Below are 12,950 nucleotides of genomic sequence, written 5' to 3'. Positions count from 1 at the left end.
AACTAACAGGAAAGCATATCTCTTCAGGTACTTTGGTTTAGATAAATTACACCTTAAAACATAGACAATTGCATACACAAATTCATTTATTCAATGTTCACCGATTCCTAAAATGATTAGATTCGCGTTCACTATAACTAATCCTTTAGCAAACAAGTCAATTTAAACAGTGATCAGTTGATTAAACTAACATGCTTCCTAGTGTTCAGTTCGTATCAAGCAAGACTTGTAAATATAATTAATCGAATTACTAATTCAATTTAACCTCTTGTTGATGGTCATCAAACAAGGCTCACACATTAACTTACTTATTCTCAAATTAATTCTGGTTTCACATTCGTTATTTCTAGTCTTATAATCTCGATGGTCATCAAAAATCATAAGAGACAAGCAAATCAAGCATATGTTCATACAACTTAATTCACTTAACAATTAACAGAAAATAATCATCATTAACACATGAGGATCTTTTAACAAGCTTGGCAAGATAAATTAAACACAAATAAACTATTCAATATAGCAATTAGTCTAATAATCAAAGCTTCATTCAATCATAAACGCAAAGTAAAAGGTTTTTACACCCAAATCAGAAACTAAATACAGAAAAGTACCACAATGGAATGCTAAACATGGTCACGTCAGCAATCCATATGATAACCGACATGTATCCGCTCTCCAATCCTTCCGATCTCCGCTCCCGTTAGCTTAACGGCCTTCCGGCCGCCTTCTAGACCCTCAAAACGGCTTAACAGAAGTTAATTGTCGACTAAATTAGGTTAGAAGTCGCCTCCAATTGATCTGTGGAATTATCTTTAAATATACGAACCGACTCGTCGAGTCAAGTGGTGACTCGTCGAGTCCCTCTCACATTCCCCGTATTGCGATAACTCTCTGGGATCCCCAGTCATTATCTTCTCGATTCTTCGATTGAACTCGCCGAGTAGACGATCTGACTCGCCGAGTCGATGCCTTTTTCAGTGTTTTTCTTCTTTATTCCATTCTCAATCTTCTAACTGTTTCTCCCGCTTCCTTTCGCTTCCGAGCTTCATCTTTGGACTGAAAAACATAATTTAACACTTTTAAGTACCTTTTGTCCATAATATGCGATAATTAAGTTAACAAATGAATACTTAATATGAACTAATTATGCACATATCAAAATACCCCACACTTGTCTTTTGCTTGCCCTCAAGCAAAACTGAATTTTAACACATTAGAATTATGTATAACAACTCCAATCTAACCCAGCCATTATGCCAAGACCGCAACGCATGCATTTGTGTCTAAAATTTTCCTAATAACCCCCCCATATTCCAAATACTCACAATCCTCATAAACATTCACCCACTCACCACGAACTATGCTCATTTTATGCAACCCTCCGAATCCATCCGCAGAAAACCTCTTTACCCTCAAGCTATTTTTAATTGAGCAACCCAAGCATACATATTCTAGAATTACAACTTTTCGATACCATTATGGAGCTCTTTTGAATTCTTCACTTTCTGGATAATTTGATCTTTGATATCTTTGAATTCACCACCTTTATTGTTTGATTTTCGGGTATCTTCAATTTTTTGAATTTCTTGGAATTTTGATCTTTTGATCTTCACTTTATTTGCTCCAAAATTCCTATAACTTTTCATGCAATTCTTTTTTTTTTTTTTTTCATGTATTTCTCAATATATATTTTTTTTCACTCAAATCCCTACATGCTTAAGCAGGGGCGCTCAATCTCAACCTTTATTGGCTAATGATAAAAATTTTCCTGGATACATTTCAGGTTTAGGCTGCTAAACATATTGCATCCCTCAGGCTGAGCAAGATTGTGTTTTTATCTCATGATTTCACTGAAATAAGGAAGCCACAAATGCACTAGAACGTGTATAGGTTCAACTAAACATTTGGGTTATCATGCAATTATCAACACAACTCTAACATGGAATCCTAATTTTTTTTTTTTTTTTACCAAAAATTTCTAAATAAATCCTAAGTAATACTTTTGGTATGCAAAATTTTAAAATTAACCTAAATTAAGACTCTAGATTTTCTATTATGTAACCAACCCCCTACCCTACACTTATTTGATGCAATGCCCTCATTGCATATTATGCCATAAAAATAAACTAAAGAGGGAATTGAAACAAACTCCTCTGGAATAGCAGTCGATAGGCTGATCACTCTCATTTAAGCTCCAACTTTAATCAACTTTAGACATGGTAACATCTCATCCATGCCTTGGGTGTCAAAACTCGTGTGGGTTGCTCCAAATACACGGAAATCAGTGTAAGATCTTCAAGAATGGATATGGAAGAATAAGTGAGCAAGTGGAACAAGTAGCAGCATCAAATCAGCAGTCCGTCGGTATAACATTTGAACGACTCGTCGAGTCTTATGGTGGACTCGTCGAGTACCAGCGCGCCTTCTCAGAATATGTAGAAATACAAGGCGACTCGTCGAGTCAGCTTAGTGCACTCGTCGAGTAGGCCACTGAACGAAAAAACTTGGTATTTTGCAACTGTTTTATCCTCTAAAAACGTCTCTAACTCTTCCCCATGTTTAGACTCAATTGCTCATACCCCTAAGGACCGGACTCGACACTTTGACGTTAAAGTTCCACCTCCTTGACTCTCTTTCTCACTTTGATTCCATGACTCTAAACCCATTTGAAGCTAGTACTCCTAATCCAATTCTGAAAGCATCTGAAGGGTAAAAGTTTTGCAAAGATCTAAAACATCAAGAGCATCAACATGGAAAACAAAATTTAAACAAACTAAAAATAAAAATAAAAACTCACTAAAATAAATAAAAAAAAACAAAATAACTAAAAAGGATATCACGATCACTCGACTTCGTCGAAATTAAGTTACAATTGTTGATTAAATCCCTTGCATGCAAGAGGTGGTTTGTGAAAACAAAAACTTTCGGGACCTGTCAGACTATTTCCTTTGTTTTCTTTGCAACATTAACTAAAAGTAGAACAAGAAGTGACCAAACTAGTCAAGAACAGCAAGAGCTCGGTCTTCCACTTAACCACCACGACACGCCTTGCTATACTACGCCTCATAGATCGAGTTGGACAAATCAACAAAGTAGTAGACTAAACAAGTCAAGAATTCCCTAATCGCTTGCAATCTCGAAACCCATGCAAAAAGTAAAACCAAACAATGTGTATGATCACGAATTCCTGCACATAGCAACAAAAACCTTCCCAACAAGTGACATAATATCATCGAAAATAAAATAAAAATAAAAAATAAAAAAACTAACTAAACACAAATAACGAATAATCAAATAAACTAAATTAATTGAAAGCCGTTCCCCGGCAACGGCGCCAAAAACTTGATGTGCACAAAAGTACCCACTAATTTTAATATTTATAACCTAACAAACTTAGACTATCTATGCACTTATAGGCAGTGTACCTAGTCAGATTACAGTATAGCTTAGGTAAGTCGGGTGTCGATCACAGGGAACGGTGGATTAATTTAATATATTTGATTATAGGTTATAGATCACACGGAAATAATAAAGAAAATGGTTTAATAAATCTCAAACTAACAATTAACAACTCTCGATAAACTAACAGGAAAGCATATCTCTTCAGGTACTTTGGTTTAGATAAATTACACCTTAAAACATAGACAATTGCATACACAAATTCATTTATTCAATGTTCACCGATTCCTAAAATGATTAGATTCGCGTTCACTATAACTAATCCTTTAGCAAACAAGTCAATTTAAACAGTGATCAGTTGATTAAACTAACATGCTTCCTAGTGTTCAGTTCGTATCAAGCAAGACTTGTAAATATAATTAATCGAATTACTAATTCAATTTAACCTCTTGTTGATGGTCATCAAACAAGGCTCACACATTAACTTACTTATTCTCAAATTAATTCTGGTTTCACATTCGTTATTTCTAGTCTTATAATCTCGATGGTCATCAAAAATCATAAGAGACAAGCAAATCAAGCATATGTTCATACAACTTAATTCACTTAACAATTAACAGAAAATAATCATCATTAACATATGAGGATCTTTTAACAAGCTTGGCAAGATAAATTAAACACAAATAAACTATTCAATATAGCAATTAGTCTAATAATCAAAGCTTCATTCAATCATAAACGCAAAGTAAAAGGTTTTTACACCCAAATCAGAAACTAAATACAGAAAAGTACCACAATGGAATGCTAAACATGGTCACGTCAGCAATCCATATGATAACCGACATGTATCCGCTCTCCAATCCTTCCGATCTCCGCTCCCGTTAGCTTAACGGCCTTCCGGCCGCCTTCTAGACCCTCAAAACGGCTTAACAGAAGTTAATTGTCGACTAAATTAGGTTAGAAGTCGCCTCCAATTGATCTGTGGAATTATCTTTAAATATACGAACTGACTCGTCGAGTCAAGTGGTGACTCGTCGAGTCCCTCTCACATTCCCCGTATTGCGATAACTCTCTGGGATCCCCAGTCATTATCTTCTCGATTCTTCGATTGAACTCGCCGAGTAGACGATCTGACTCGCCGAGTCGATGCCTTTTTCAGTGTTTTTCTTCTTTATTCCATTCTCAATCTTCTAACTGTTTCTCCCGCTTCCTTTCGCTTCCGAGCTTCATCTTTGGACTGAAAAACATAATTTAACACTTTTAAGTACCTTTTGTCCATAATATGCGATAATTAAGTTAACAAATGAATACTTAATATGAACTAATTATGCACATATCAGTAATTTCTAAAATATTACTAATCTAAAAAGCTATGGATTTGGAGTTGGAAAATATCGGAAGAGAGAAAAAAGAGGTGATTCATTGCCTCATGTACTCTTTCGTTCAGGTAACTCCGTTTTTTCATCGACTGTGTCTTTCGTTTGAGATATGAATTTGTTTTGGGAAATTTCCATCTTCCATTTTCCCCTAATAGGATTCTCCCCACTGCCTCTCTATATCTCCATCGGCGTGGAATCGACTTCATTTCCTCCTTGCTTTCTACTTCGGTGCAACAACGCAACGAGGACACAGGTAATTTTTGATTTTACAAATTAGGGGCCCAGTTCTTTTTTTTGGGTCGATTTGTTTCACTAAATCATTTCGATTTCATCTTCATCTGCTAATGTTTATTCAAGATCAAAACACCCCCAAATGACTTTTATTAATTTATACACTTAGGCTATGTTTGGCACACTAGCTGAAAAACTAGTTGTTAGCTGAAAAGCTAGTTGTTAAATAAAAAGCTAGCTGATAGCTAAAAAGCTAGCTGATAAAAAATAACATTTGGTAAAACTAGCTGAAATATTTAAAATTACATAAAAGGACATATAAGAATATGTGTTCGTATAATTAATTAAGGGCTGTATTTGGAAAATTTAAAAAAAACTCCTAAAAAACTAGTCTAAATAGATTTTCAAAAAGCTAGCTTATAAGCTGCTTTTCGGCTAACCAAACACGACAACATAAAAAAGCTCAAAAAATAAGCTAGCTTATCAGCTAGCTGTGGCGCGCCAAACATAGCCTTAGACATCATGGAAAATTGTATCGTGTGAAAAGAATTATATCTGTAGATATTATTAAGAATTTAAATATAATTTAAATTATTAAGCAAATCTTGACCATTTACTTGGAAGAATAGACAATAAAACGTGATTTGAAAATGAAACTGTAACACCCAAAGTTTTGAAGGCCAAGAAAGGAAAGAAAACCTTAATGTTAAGGGGGGAATCGGCGAGTCCAAGGAGGAACTCGGCGAGTCCGAGCGGGATCCAGGTCGAGGAGTAAGTGACCGACTCGGCGAGTCGGCCAAGGTGACTCGGCGAGTCTGGTCTGTGCGTGGAAAACCCTAAATTCGGGACTTGGAGCCTATATAAACGTCGTAATCTTCTTCCTAGGGTTCCTTACTGCCTCTTAAGCCCTGGATATCAAACCCTAGCCGCCATATCCTCTATTTAAGCCATTTATTGCCTTCAAGAGTGCATTAAGCTTGGAGAAAGAAGAAGAATCTTGAGAGTGCAAGAAGGGGGCTGTAGATCCGGGATTGGGAAGACATTTCTGAGCTTTTGGAGGTATAAACTAGTTCCTGGACCCTTTTTGCATCTAAATTTATGTGTGGTTGTTGGGGCTCTTTAGCCATAATGATATTATTTTGAGTTAGGAGCCGGATCTGGAGTTGTTACTTCAGATCCAAGTGTGTTATGGACTAGAGAAGCATAAAGTATCAGCCCTTGAGTCGATTTTGAAGCCCCTTGGCCTTAAACCCTAGTTTTGGTGCTTTTTGCCTAGATCTCCCTCTCTACACGTAAAGTTTGCAACTTTACGTGGGGGATAGGCTTGGGAAGGTAGATCTATAGTTTGGAGTCCATGCATGACTAGAAAGTCCTCTGCATGTAAGTAGATCCGAATGGACTCGGCGAGTCCTTTGAGTGGACTCGGCGAGTAGCATGAAGATAAGGAGGAACTCGACGAGTGGGATGAACAGCTCGTCGAGTCGGATGAAGATGGGCATGAACTCGGCGAGTTGGATGAACAACTCGGCGAGTTGGATGAAGATTGCCTCGTGCTCGGCGAGTCTGTTCTTAGACTCGGCGAGTCAGGTCGCGCAGTCCCAAACCCTTCGAGTTAAGACTCGAGTCAGCGAATCGAGCAAGGACTCAGTGAGTTGGACAGGACAGGATTCGGGGATCAGTAGACTCGGCGAGTCAGGGGCTGACTCGGCGAGTCAAGTCGTGATTGGAAGGACTTTGAGCATAGGGACTCGGCGAGTCAGTAAGTGGACTCGGCGAGTAGGGTTGACCTGGAAGGTTGACTTTGACCAGGACTTTGACTTTGGCAAGAGTTGACTTGGTTGACCTTTGAAGGTCAGTTAGACTAAGTGTTATGTTGATATTGGTAGCTCGGGGAGCTAGTGGAGCAGCAGTTCGGAGTCAGTGGTCAGGTAGCGGTCAAAGGGATTAGCAGCAACAGTTCAGCAGTATCAGGTGAGTTTCCCTTTGTATGAATGGGTCTACGGCCACAATGTCGGCCCATGTAGTTATGAGTAGAAGACCCGGGGTTAGCCCTAGGCACAGTATGCTAGTATGATACTCGGGACGAGGTCCAATGATAGAGGGCGAGTGCCCAAGGAATGGTTTATGTGATAGTTTATACTTGTTGTCTGTGTGATACTTGTATGTGCCTGGTAGGGAGGCGAGTGTGGGCGAGGTCCCGTATCTCACCAATAGCAGAGTGTGGATGGTGTTCCATATCTCAGTAGCAGCAGAGCAGGGGGGAGGCCCAAGTCAGGAAAGGAGTGAGTGTGGGCTGGGCCCGTATCTCACTACTAGTAGGAGCATGGACGGGGTTCCGTGACTCATCAGTAGCAGGTCAGGGGCGGGGCCCAGAGATAGGCGAGGCCTTAGGACAATATCCGTTAGTATGTGTTTAGCTTATGTGAGATGTTTATGTGCTATTACATGTTAGTGGGCGAGGCCCTGTGACAGGCGAGGCCTACGTGAAACAGATCTGTATCCGAGCGGGGCTCGAAGCCAGGCGGGGCCTGGAGCGGCGGGGCCGTTGTAGCGGGCGAGGCCCGAGGTAGGGGCGAGGCCCAGGATAGCGGGCGCGGCCCAGTATGTGCAGTATGTGGTTATGCATGGTATGTGGTAGGGTGGGGAACTCACTAAGCTTCGTGCTTACGGTTTTCAGTTTTGGTTTCAGGTACTTCCGGTAACGGATGATGGAGCTCGGGATGATCGCATGGCACACACCATAGCTTAGACAGCCTGGGAATGTTTACTCTGATAACGAATATGTATTTTGGAAACTAATACTTTGTTTATGTTTGAAAACGATGAGTTTGCTTAACGTAATGTTTTATTAAATGAAATTTTTAGTCTTGAATTTTGGGACGTTACAGAAATCATAACGACTCATTCTTCGGTTTAATTTTTTATGGTTTTTTTTTTTAAATTTCATTTACTAAATCTGAAAATATGAAATTTAGTTGTATCATTAACCTAAAACTTTTTAACTAAGACTAGAAGAACATGTCTGAGTTGGACCGGAGACGGATATAAAGGTAAAACTTTTGCATATTTTCTTATTGTTTTGAATGCTCATATATAAATATTACTGTTGATGTTTATTGTAGTTATAGTTGTTGATGGGATGTTATTAATGAAAGTTGGTACCATGACTAGTGATACAAGTTCTCGAATGGTAGAAAAGTCACTTAAATGAGATGATGAGAAAATAGAATGACGTTTGCATTATTGCATATGCCTTACAATCCAAGATCCCATGATGCTATTGAAAGTGATGACCTTCAATTTTTGGAATGACACAAAGGAGGAATGTTTCACACACTAGCAGGCATTGATCTCACTCAATTAATAGAATTTAGTTCATGTAGGATCAATAGTTGTAATTGGGCCAATGCCACTATTGGTCAATCCACAAAAATAGGGTATAATTAAATTTGAATTATTAATTTCACTTTTTCAATATTTTTCTATTAAAATGTAGTATTAATTTAGATCCCTATGTTTTGTTAGATATAATGTTGCACTTGCTAATTACACGATTGGTGAGTCATGTCTCATCCATTATGGAGTCTGCAATGCTAAAGATGTTAGTTAAGATCAATTTCACTTAACAAAATGTAATAATCTGCATTCGTTCCCAATAATATTGTCTTTCATTTTTCAATTTTCACATTTCATTTGTAATTTATTCTATTTTTTTTTCTTAATATTCAGGCTCTTAAGTTCATAGAATAATGTTGAGATTGGTGCAAATTCATGCATTGATAGAGGTAAGTGAGCTTATATTGTTTTCTTTTTACAAGTTAATACACTTTAAGCCTTGAGGTTTCTAATTATACAAAATGACAAATCTACCCTTTGTGCAGTTGGAGGGATGACAATATTTTGAAGAAAAAAAACGGTTTCCAATTTCTGTTTATGCCAACTTACAGTTTGATGAACAACATGATGAAATAAATACGATTTTCATAACCTTTTAAACCGTTTTATTGTTTTGTAGATCTCTCGAGATGGTGAAATAACCAAACCTCATCATTTTAAGCCTATCAGGTTTTTACGAGGTAGAGCTACTGACAGGTTCATTGTCCAAATGTATACATTGACTTTTCCAATATCTATTATAATCAATTTGTTTACGATTTTCCCCGATTAACTCTATCCTATCATTGCAAAATAATCGATACGGGAGAATATAGTTTCGATTTCTATTTTCCAAAGGTTCTCACCATGAAAAACTGAATTGCTTGGTTGCAGTGTTCATTTGGTTGAACTAAAATATATGACTGAACTTTTTGACATGAAAACTGGCAGTAATGATAAACCGTAACAAAATATGTCTGTAAAATAATATTCCTTTTTTATATTATGATTTCAAATTTTCAGAGTTTTTGAAAGTTGATTTTTGTTATATAAATAACTGATGTTGTAATTGATTTTAGTTATGATATTATCATCATAAGTTGTACTCAAGTGGACAAAAATGACAAGTGGTATAAGTTCCATAGGTCATATTTTAGATTTTTTTTTTCATGCTTGTCTTTCATATTTCCTTAAAGTACACACAAATACAGCAGCGTGCAATAACATTTCTTTTAAAATATACTAGCATTTTATCAATTTTTTTAAACGTAGCATTTCCACTTTTGAAAAATAAGATGGAACTCTCTTTGTGAATAAAAGATACATTGAGACACCATTTACTTCAAGATAGATAAGGGTGACTGAATTTGTGATGGTGGTAAGATGAGCATTTCTTAGTTGATCTGCTTATTATAGGTTGTGTTACTTTAAAAAAGATGCAAACTTTTGTTAAATATCTAAATTACGAAGACATTATTAGTTGAGATGATGATTTTGTTTGTAAATTGTAATTAATGATGTTTAACTTTTGTGAACAATAGGTCTTAATTTTCTCTCAAGGGGACTAAAATCTTGGATATAATGCGTTGCTACTTTGGTTTGAAGACTTTTGAAAAAATTGAAATGGAAGAAGTCAAAAAATTCAACACTACTTTTGGGATTAAAAGTCATCTCAAAGGTCCCCAAGATGTATAGAAAATGAATCTTGAACGTAAATGGAACATACAAATGTTGATTTAATAAATGTGGCTTCTTTCTGTATATGATTATAAACTGAACTTTTATAAACCTTTGTCCAAAATGTTCATTTATCAAATTTTAGCTTGATTGTGGTTCATTTAGGACAAGAAAGCAAACCATATTGGTTTCACATCAAAAAACTGGAAACTTAGCATTACAATCAAGGAAACTTAGCATTACAATCAAGAATTTTGACTGAATGTACCTCAATAATAAAAAATGTTCCTCATGATTTGAGAGGGTGACATTTACTAGGAAAGATGATAAAGCATTATTAAACAGCCGTTGCATATGATCATTGATCACCGATTAAATTTGTCCAATAAATGTTGTTAAAAGCAAAAGAAGTACGAAGCTTAACCATCATGTGAAACAACAGTCATATCATGGATTTATAACAAATTAAAACCTTTGGATTTAATAAAACTACATACATAATCATATTATCCCCTTCCAATACGTGCAAAGCATTCGCAAACAATCGCTAATTACAGTATGAACTTGGAATCATAATCATGAGACATTACAATTAAAAAGATGAAAATCCATGGCTCAAATCTTGAAGACCCATTTGTGCGATATTTTGTAATTCATAATCTGAAATGCCTGGTGTCGGGAGATTCATTTTCGGCCTTTTCTAACGGATTCCGAATTATTTAGTTTGTTTATAGCTGATGGAGCATCTTTCCTTTGTGCTATTTTTTTCCTTTCAATGTCCCGTTTTCTCAAACGCGCCTCTTTATCGACCCTTCTTTCCCCCTTCAATTTCCTCAATCGTGGTCGGGAATTTACTAGGTTGTTCACCAATCAACAAACTTTCACTAGCAACATCATAAAATCCAAGTGGCGGCCTTCTCTCGAATGGAATCTCAGCATTGTAGTCGATTCCATTCCTTTTCCCATTCCAATTCCGGTTATCGATTCCAGCTGCTTTCAATTCTCTCCTTTTTTGCAAAGAAGCAAAAAGTCTAGCTTCTGCAAGCTGCTTTTCCCGGGTCTTCCTTTTGGCCTTTTTCCCTTTGGTATTGGATACACGAGCCCGTGCTTCTAAAAGCATTTGTTTTTCATCTTCATCCATGTCAACTGGGTCGGGTCGCGCGGGTTTTGATTCTGGGTTTGGGTCGATCTCTCCGGGTTTTAATTTTCTTGGTTCATAGTTTTCATCTAGAAGTTTCTCGTAATGTTCGAGGCACTGTGATGGAGTGCGTCCCACAATAGGAGCGATTGTTCTCCATTGAGAGGGCATGAGCTTAGCAAGATGAAGCAGCTTCTCTTCTTCTTCTCTCGTCCATTCAATCTGTAAAGGTTACAAAAAAATAAAATAAAATAAACATTCAGGATTTGATCAAACGATTTTTCAGTTTTTGTAAGTGACCTAATTCTTGAGAGTAAATTGCATGCATACCTTTGTAATGGAGGGATGAAGCCACTCATACCAACGCGCTTTACACCGCGTAGCGGATTTATGAACGAGTAATGAAGAGATACGAGTCCATTGGTTGGTTCCATATTTCGAAAGAGCAGCCTTGAGGATCTCATCCTCTGTATTCGTCCAGCTGCCTTCCTTTACCATTATCTTCATCTTCCTCCTCTTTTTCTACGTTTTGATCAGTCCCAGATCTATAAAAAAAAAAAAAAATTACGTCACGAATTAAACAAAGAAAAAGCAATAAAGTCCTAATCAAAACGCTTATCATTATCACTCAGTCAAAGTATCGAAATCTTTGACTCTTTGAAAAATTACAACAATTGAACAAATCAACATTTAACGATTAATAAATCAACAGTTATTTCATTAAATTAAACAAAGAAACTTACTATCGGAATAAAATCGTGACTGTGATGTTGTAGTATTTCAGACTTGAGAGTCGCGATTGTTAGAAACCGATAATAGGAGAAAGGCGCTTTGAGCAACAGAATTTATAGATGATCAAATAACCGTTTGTGAGAAAATCAGAAAGAGAAACCGTATATTCTCCTAAATCTACTTGCCGAAAAAGCTTCCACACATACTTGCCGAGAAAACAATCGTTTTCCTAAATTAGTGAGGGGGGTTCAAAAAATCGGAAGTTTTGTAAAATATTTAGAATTCTACAGATATGAGATTCACAAATCCGGATTTTTAGCGACGGGTGTTGAAATAAAATTATACTTCAATTTTAATTTTTGAATTATAAGCTGAGTTTAGCTGATAAAATGATAATAGTAATTTTTTTTTTTATTTTTGGAACCGCAAAATAATAACTAGTTTTGTTAACATAAAATAATATTATGATTATTGATTAAAAACTGAAGTGAAAAAACAATATTAAAATAAATCGTAACATCATATTGAAGCAGGCAGCAACAAAGATTTTGTCCGTCATTTTTATCATATAATACTTTATAAAATTTATTTTATGAAATATGGATTTTCTTTTATATCAATGTAGAAATAGCTCACTTCATAGATGATTTGCCTTTTAGATTGGGTTAAGAAATAAAGAAATTATAAGAAAAAGTATATATATATATATATATATATATATATATATATATATATATATATATATATATATATATATATATATTTTTTCTTCCTATCTTATCATTTTATCACTTTCATGACAAGTATAATAAAAATTTATTAATTTTATTAAATATAACAAATGTCATAATTTTAAATATGTAAAAAAATGATAATAAAAAAAGTAAGAAGATATTTGATTTCTCCAATTATAATACACCCTTTAATATATACATTTCTTAAACAAGAAACAAATATATATCATCTATCAATTTTTTTTTCTTAAATGTAAGTTTTACAGAAAAATTATGTAACGTGAA

General features: G+C 35.7%; 1 pseudogene across 1 annotated transcript; it reads right to left on the bottom strand.

The window, feature by feature from the left end:
- Positions 1-10,555: 10,555 nt before the first annotated feature.
- On the bottom strand, positions 10,556-12,220 carry LOC145051686 (cell division cycle 5-like protein; annotated as a pseudogene). Its single transcript, XR_013683771.1, has 3 exons — positions 11,943-12,220; positions 11,530-11,744; positions 10,556-11,421 (listed from the first exon to the last, which is right to left on the bottom strand). The product of XR_013683771.1 is annotated as a cell division cycle 5-like protein (transcript).
- Between the last annotated feature and the right edge of the window lie 730 nt (positions 12,221-12,950).

The sequence above is a fragment of the Lactuca serriola genome, chromosome 5 (assembly GCF_051521515.1).
Source record: "Lactuca serriola cultivar US96UC23 chromosome 5, Lser_US96UC23_V15, whole genome shotgun sequence".
NCBI lineage: Eukaryota > Viridiplantae > Streptophyta > Magnoliopsida > Asterales > Asteraceae > Lactuca > Lactuca serriola.
This window is presented reverse-complemented; position numbering and strand designations above follow the sequence as displayed.